This window comes from Nerophis ophidion, linkage group LG04 (assembly GCF_033978795.1).
Source record: "Nerophis ophidion isolate RoL-2023_Sa linkage group LG04, RoL_Noph_v1.0, whole genome shotgun sequence".
NCBI classification, from domain to species: Eukaryota; Metazoa; Chordata; class Actinopteri; order Syngnathiformes; family Syngnathidae; genus Nerophis; species Nerophis ophidion.
This window is the reverse complement of record NC_084614.1, coordinates 76,022,213-76,028,378: the sequence shown is the minus strand read 5'-3', so window position 1 is coordinate 76,028,378 and position 6,166 is coordinate 76,022,213.

The following is a 6,166-nucleotide window of genomic DNA, read 5'->3' as shown; positions in this document are numbered from 1 at the left end:
CACATTATGACCACACTTAGTGGGCGTCACCTTTAGAGTAGTCAGTGTGCAGCACTCACATTATGACCACACTTAGTGGGCGTCACCTTTAGAGTAGTCAGTGTGCAGCACTCACATATCACCACACTTAGTGGGCGTCACCTTTAGAGTAGTCAGTGTGCAGCACTCACATATCACCACACTTAGTGGGCGTCACCTTTAGAGTAGTCAGTGTGCAGCACTCACATTATGACCACACTTAGTGGGCGTCACCTTTAGAGTAGTCAGTGTGCAGCACTCACATGTCACCACACTTAGTGGGCGTCACCTTTAGAGTAGTCAGTGTGCAGCACTCACATATCACCACACTTAGTGGGCGTCACCTTTAGAGTAGTCAGTGTGCAGCACTCACATATCACCACACTTAGTGGGAGTCACCTTTAGAGTAGTCAGTGTGCAGCATGTGTGGACTACATTTAGTAGGAGTCAACTTTAGAGTAGTCAGTGTGCAGCACTCACATTATGACCACATTTAGTGGGCGTCACCTTTAGAGTAGTCAGTGTGCAGCACTCACATTATGACCACACTTAGTGGGCGTCACCTTTAGAGTAGTCAGTGTGCAGCACTCACATATCACCACACTTAGTGGGCGTCACCTTTAGAGTAGTCAGTGTGCAGCACTCACATGTCACCACACTTAGTGGGCGTCACCTTTAGAGTAGTCAGTGTGCAGCACTCACATATCACCACACTTAGTGGGAGTCACCTTTAGAGTAGTCAGTGTGCAGCACTCACATGTCACCACACTTAGTGGGCGTCACCTTTAGAGTAGTCAGTGTGCAGCACTCACATGTCACCACACTTAGTGGGCGTCACCTTTAGAGTAGTCAGTGTGCAGCACTCACATGTCACCACACTTAGTGGGCGTCACCTTTAGAGTAGTCAGTGTGCAGCACTCACATATCACCACACTTAGTGGGCGTCACCTTTAGAGTAGTCAGTGTGCAGCACTCACATTATGACCACACTTAGTGGGCGTCACCTTTAGAGTAGTCAGTGTGCAGCACTCACATGTCACCACACTTAGTGGGCGTCACCTTTAGAGTAGTCAGTGTGCAGCACTCACATTATGACCACACTTAGTGGGCGTCACCTTTAGAGTAGTCAGTGTGCAGCACTCACATGTCACCACACTTAGTGGGCGTCACCTTTAGAGTAGTCAGTGTGCAGCACTCACATATCACCACACTTAGTGGGCGTCACCTTTAGAGTAGTCAGTGTGCAGCACTCACATATCACCACACTTAGTGGGCGTCACCTTTAGAGTAGTCAGTGTGCAGCACTCACATATCACCACACTTAGTGGGCGTCACCTTTAGAGTAGTCAGTGTGCAGCACTCACATATCACCACACTTAGTGGGCGTCACCTTTAGAGTAGTCAGTGTGCAGCACTCACATATCACCACACTTAGTGGGCGTCACCTTTAGAGTAGTCAGTGTGCACCACTCACATATCACCACACTTAGTGGGCGTCACCTTTAGAGTAGTCAGTGTGCAGCACTCACATATCACCAAACTTAGTGGGCGTCACCTTTAGAGTAGTCAGTGTGCAGCACTCACATATCACCACACTTAGTGGGCGTCACCTTTAGAGTAGTCAGTGTGCAGCACTCACATGTCACCACACTTAGTGGGAGTCACCTTTAGAGTAGTCAGTGTGCAGTACTCACATATCACCACACTTAGTGGGAGTCACCTTTAGAGTAGTCAGTGTGCAGCACTCACATATCACCACACTTAGTGGGAGTCACCTTTAGAGTAGTCAGTGTGCAGCACTCACATGTCACCACACTTAGTGGGCGTCACCTTTAGAGTAGTCAGTGTGCAGCACTCACATATCACCACACTTAGTGGGAGTCACCTTTAGAGTAGTCAGTGTGCAGCACTCACATTATGACCACATTTAGTGGGCGTCACCTTTAGAGTAGTCAGTGTGCAGCACTCACATTATGACCACATTTAGTGGGCGTCACCTTTAGAGTAGTCAGTGTGCAGCACTCACATTATGACCACATTTAGTGGGCGTCACCTTTAGAGTAGTCAGTGTGCAGCACTCACATATCACCACACTTAGTGGGCGTCAACTTTAGAGTAGTCAGTGTGCAGCACTCACATATCACCACACTTAGTGGGCGTCACCTTTAGAGTAGTCAGTGTGCAGCACTCACATATCACCACACTTAGTGGGCGTCAACTTTAGAGTAGTCAGTGTGCAGCACTCACATATCACCACATTTAGTGGGCGTCACCTTTAGAGTAGTCAGTGTGCAGCACTCACATATCACCACACTTAGTGGGCGTCACCTTTAGAGTAGTCAGTGTGCAGCACTCACATATCACCACACTTAGTGGGCGTCACCTTTAGAGTAGTCAGTGTGCAGCACTCACATTATGACCACACTTAGTGGGCGTCACCTTTAGAGTAGTCAGTGTGCAGCACTCACATGTCACCACACTTAGTGGGCGTCACCTTTAGAGTAGTCAGTGTGCAGCACTCACATATCACCACACTTAGTGGGAGTCACCTTTAGAGTAGTCAGTGTGCAGCACTCACATGTCACCACACTTAGTGGGCGTCACCTTTAGAGTAGTCAGTGTGCAGCACTCACATATCACCACACTTAGTGGGCGTCACCTTTAGAGTAGTCAGTGTGCAGCACTCACATGTCACCACATTTAGTGGGCGTCACCTTTAGAGTAGTCAGTGTGCAGCACTCACATATCACCACATTTAGTGGGCGTCACCTTTAGAGTAGTCAGTGTGCAGCACTCACATGTCACCACACTTAGTGGGCGTCACCTTTAGAGTAGTCAGTGTGCAGCACTCACATGTCACCACACTTAGTGGGCGTCACCTTTAGAGTAGTCAGTGTGCAGCACTCACATATCACCACACTTAGTGGGCGTCACCTTTAGAGTAGTCAGTGTGCAGCACTCACATATCACCACACTTAGTAGGGCGTCACCTTTAGAGTAGTCAGTGTGCAGCACTCACATATCACCACACTTAGTGGGCGTCACCTTTAGAGTAGTCAGTGTGCAGCACTCACATTATGACCACATTTAGTGGGCGTCACCTTTAGAGTAGTCAGTGTGCAGCACTCACATTATGACCACATTTAGTGGGCGTCACCTTTAGAGTAGTCAGTGTGCAGCACTCACATTATGACCACATTTAGTGGGCGTCACCTTTAGAGTAGTCAGTGTGCAGCACTCACATTATGACCACATTTAGTGGGCGTCACCTTTAGAGTAGTCAGTGTGCAGCACTCACATATCACCACACTTAGTGGGCGTCACCTTTAGAGTAGTCAGTGTGCAGCACTCACATATCACCACATTTAGTGGGCGTCAACTTTAGAGTAGTCAGTGTGCAGCACTCACATATCACCACACTTAGTGGGCGTCACCTTTAGAGTAGTCAGTGTGCAGCACTCACATATCACCACACTTAGTGGGCGTCACCTTTAGAGTAGTCAGTGTGCAGCACTCACATATCACCACACTTAGTGGGCGTCACCTTTAGAGTAGTCAGTGTGCAGCACTCACATATCACCACACTTAGTGGGCGTCAACTTTAGAGTAGTCAGTGTGCAGCACTCACATATCACCACACTTAGTGGGCGTCACCTTTAGAGTAGTCAGTGTGCAGCACTCACATGTCACCACACTTAGTGGGCGTCACCTTTAGAGTAGTCAGTGTGCAGCACTCACATATCACCACACTTAGTGGGCGTCACCTTTAGAGTAGTCAGTGTGCAGCACTCACATTATGACCACACTTAGTGGGCGTCACCTTTAGAGTAGTCAGTGTGCAGCATGTGTGGACTACATTTAGTAGGAGTCAACTTTAGAGTAGTCAGTGTGCAGCATGTGTGGACTACATTTAGTAGGAGTCAACTTTAGAGTAGTCAGTGTGCAGCATGTGTGGACTACATTTAGTAGGAGTCAACTTTAGAGTAGTCAGTGTGCAGCATGTGTGGACTACATTTAGTAGGAGTCAACTTTAGAGTAGTCAGTGTGCAGCATGTGTGGACTACATTTAGTAGGAGTCACCTTTAGAGTAGTCAGTGTGCAGCATGTGTGGACTACATTTAGTAGGAGTCAACTTTAGAGTAGTCAGTGTGCAGCATGTGTGGACTACATTTAGTAGGAGTCAACTTTAGAGTAGTCAGTGTGCAGCATGTGTGGACTACATTTAGTAGGAGTCACCTTTAGAGTAGTCAGTGTGCAGCACTCACATATCACCACACTTAGTGGGCGTCAACTTTAGAGTAGTCAGTGTGCAGCATGTGTGGACTACATTTAGTAGGAGTCAACTTTAGAGTAGTCAGTGTGCAGCACTCACATATCACCACACTTAGTGGGCGTCAACTTTAGAGTAGTCAGTGTGCAGCATGTGTGGACTACATTTAGTAGGAGTCAACTTTAGAGTAGTCAGTGTGCAGCATGTGTGGACTACATTTAGTAGGAGTCAACTTTAGAGTAGTCAGTGTGCAGCATGTGTGGACTACATTTAGTAGGAGTCAACTTTAGAGTAGTCAGTGTGCAGCATGTGTGAACAACATTTAGTAGGAGTCAACTTTAGAGTAGTCAGTGTGCAGCATGTGTGGACTACATTTAGTAGGAGTCAACTTTAGAGTAGTCAGTGTGCAGCATGTGTGGACTACATTTAGTAGGAGTCAACTTTAGAGTAGTCAGTGTGCAGCATGTGTGAACAACATTTAGTAGGAGTCAACTTTAGAGTAGTCAGTGTGCAGCATGTGTGGACTACATTTAGTAGGAGTCAACTTTAGAGTAGTCAGTGTGCAGCATGTGTGGACTACATTTAGTAGGAGTCAACTTTAGAGTAGTCAGTGTGCAGCATGTGTGGACAACATTTAGTAGGAGTCAACTTTAGAGTAGTCAGTGTGCAGCATGTGTGGACTACATTTAGTAAGAGTCAACTTTAGAGTAGTCAGTGTGCAGCATGTGTGGACTACATTTAGTAGGAGTCAACTTTAGAGTAGTCAGTGTGCAGCATGTGTGGACTACATTTAGTAGGAGTCAACTTTAGAGTAGTCAGTGTGCAGCATGTGTGGACTACATTTAGTAAGAGTCACCTTTAGAGTAGTCAGTGTGCAGCATGTGTGGACAACATTTAGTAGGATTCAACTTTAGAGTAGTCAGTGTGCAGCATGTGTGGACTACATTTAGTAGGAGTCAACTTTAGAGTAGTCAGTGTGCAGCATGTGTGGACAACATTTAGTAAGAGTCACCTTTAGAGTAGTCAGTGTGCAGCATGTGTGGACAACATTTAGTAGGAGTCAACTTTAGAGTAGTCAGTGTGCAGCATGTGTGCACTACATTTAGTAGGAGTCAACATTAGAGTAGTCAGTGTGCAGCATGTGTGGACTACATTTAGTAGGAGTCACCTTTAGAGTAGTCAGTGTGCAGCATGTGTGGACTACATTTAGTAGGAGTCAACTTTAGAGTAGTCAGTGTGCAGCATGTGTGGACTACATTTAGTAGGAGTCAACTTTAGAGTAGTCAGTGTGCAGCATGTGTGGACTACATTTAGTAGGATTCAACTTTAGAGTAGTCAGTGTGCAGCATGTTTGGACTACATTTAGTAGGAGTCAACTTTAGAGTAGTCAGTGTGCAGCATGTGTGGACTACATTTAGTAGGAGTCAACTTTAGAGTAGTCAGTGTGCAGCATGTGTGGACTACATTTAGTAGGAGTCAACTTTAGAGTAGTCAGTGTGCAGCATGTGTGGACTACATTTAGTAGGAGTCAACTTTAGAGTAGTCAGTGTGCAGCATGTGTGGACTACATTTAGTAGGAGTCAACTTTAGAGTAGTCAGTGTGCAGCATGTGTGGACTACATTTAGTAGGAGTCAACTTTAGAGTAGTCAGTGTGCAGCATGTGTGGACTACATTTAGTAGTCAACTTTAGAGTAGTCAGTGTGCAGCATGTGTGGACTACATTTAGTAGGAGTCAACTTTAGAGTAGTCAGTGTGCAGCATGTGTGGACTACATTTAGTAGGAGTCAACTTTAGAGTAGTCAGTGTGCAGCATGTGTGGACTACATTTAGTAGGAGTCAACTTTAGTAGAAGTGGTCACATGGTACTTCAGTGTGCA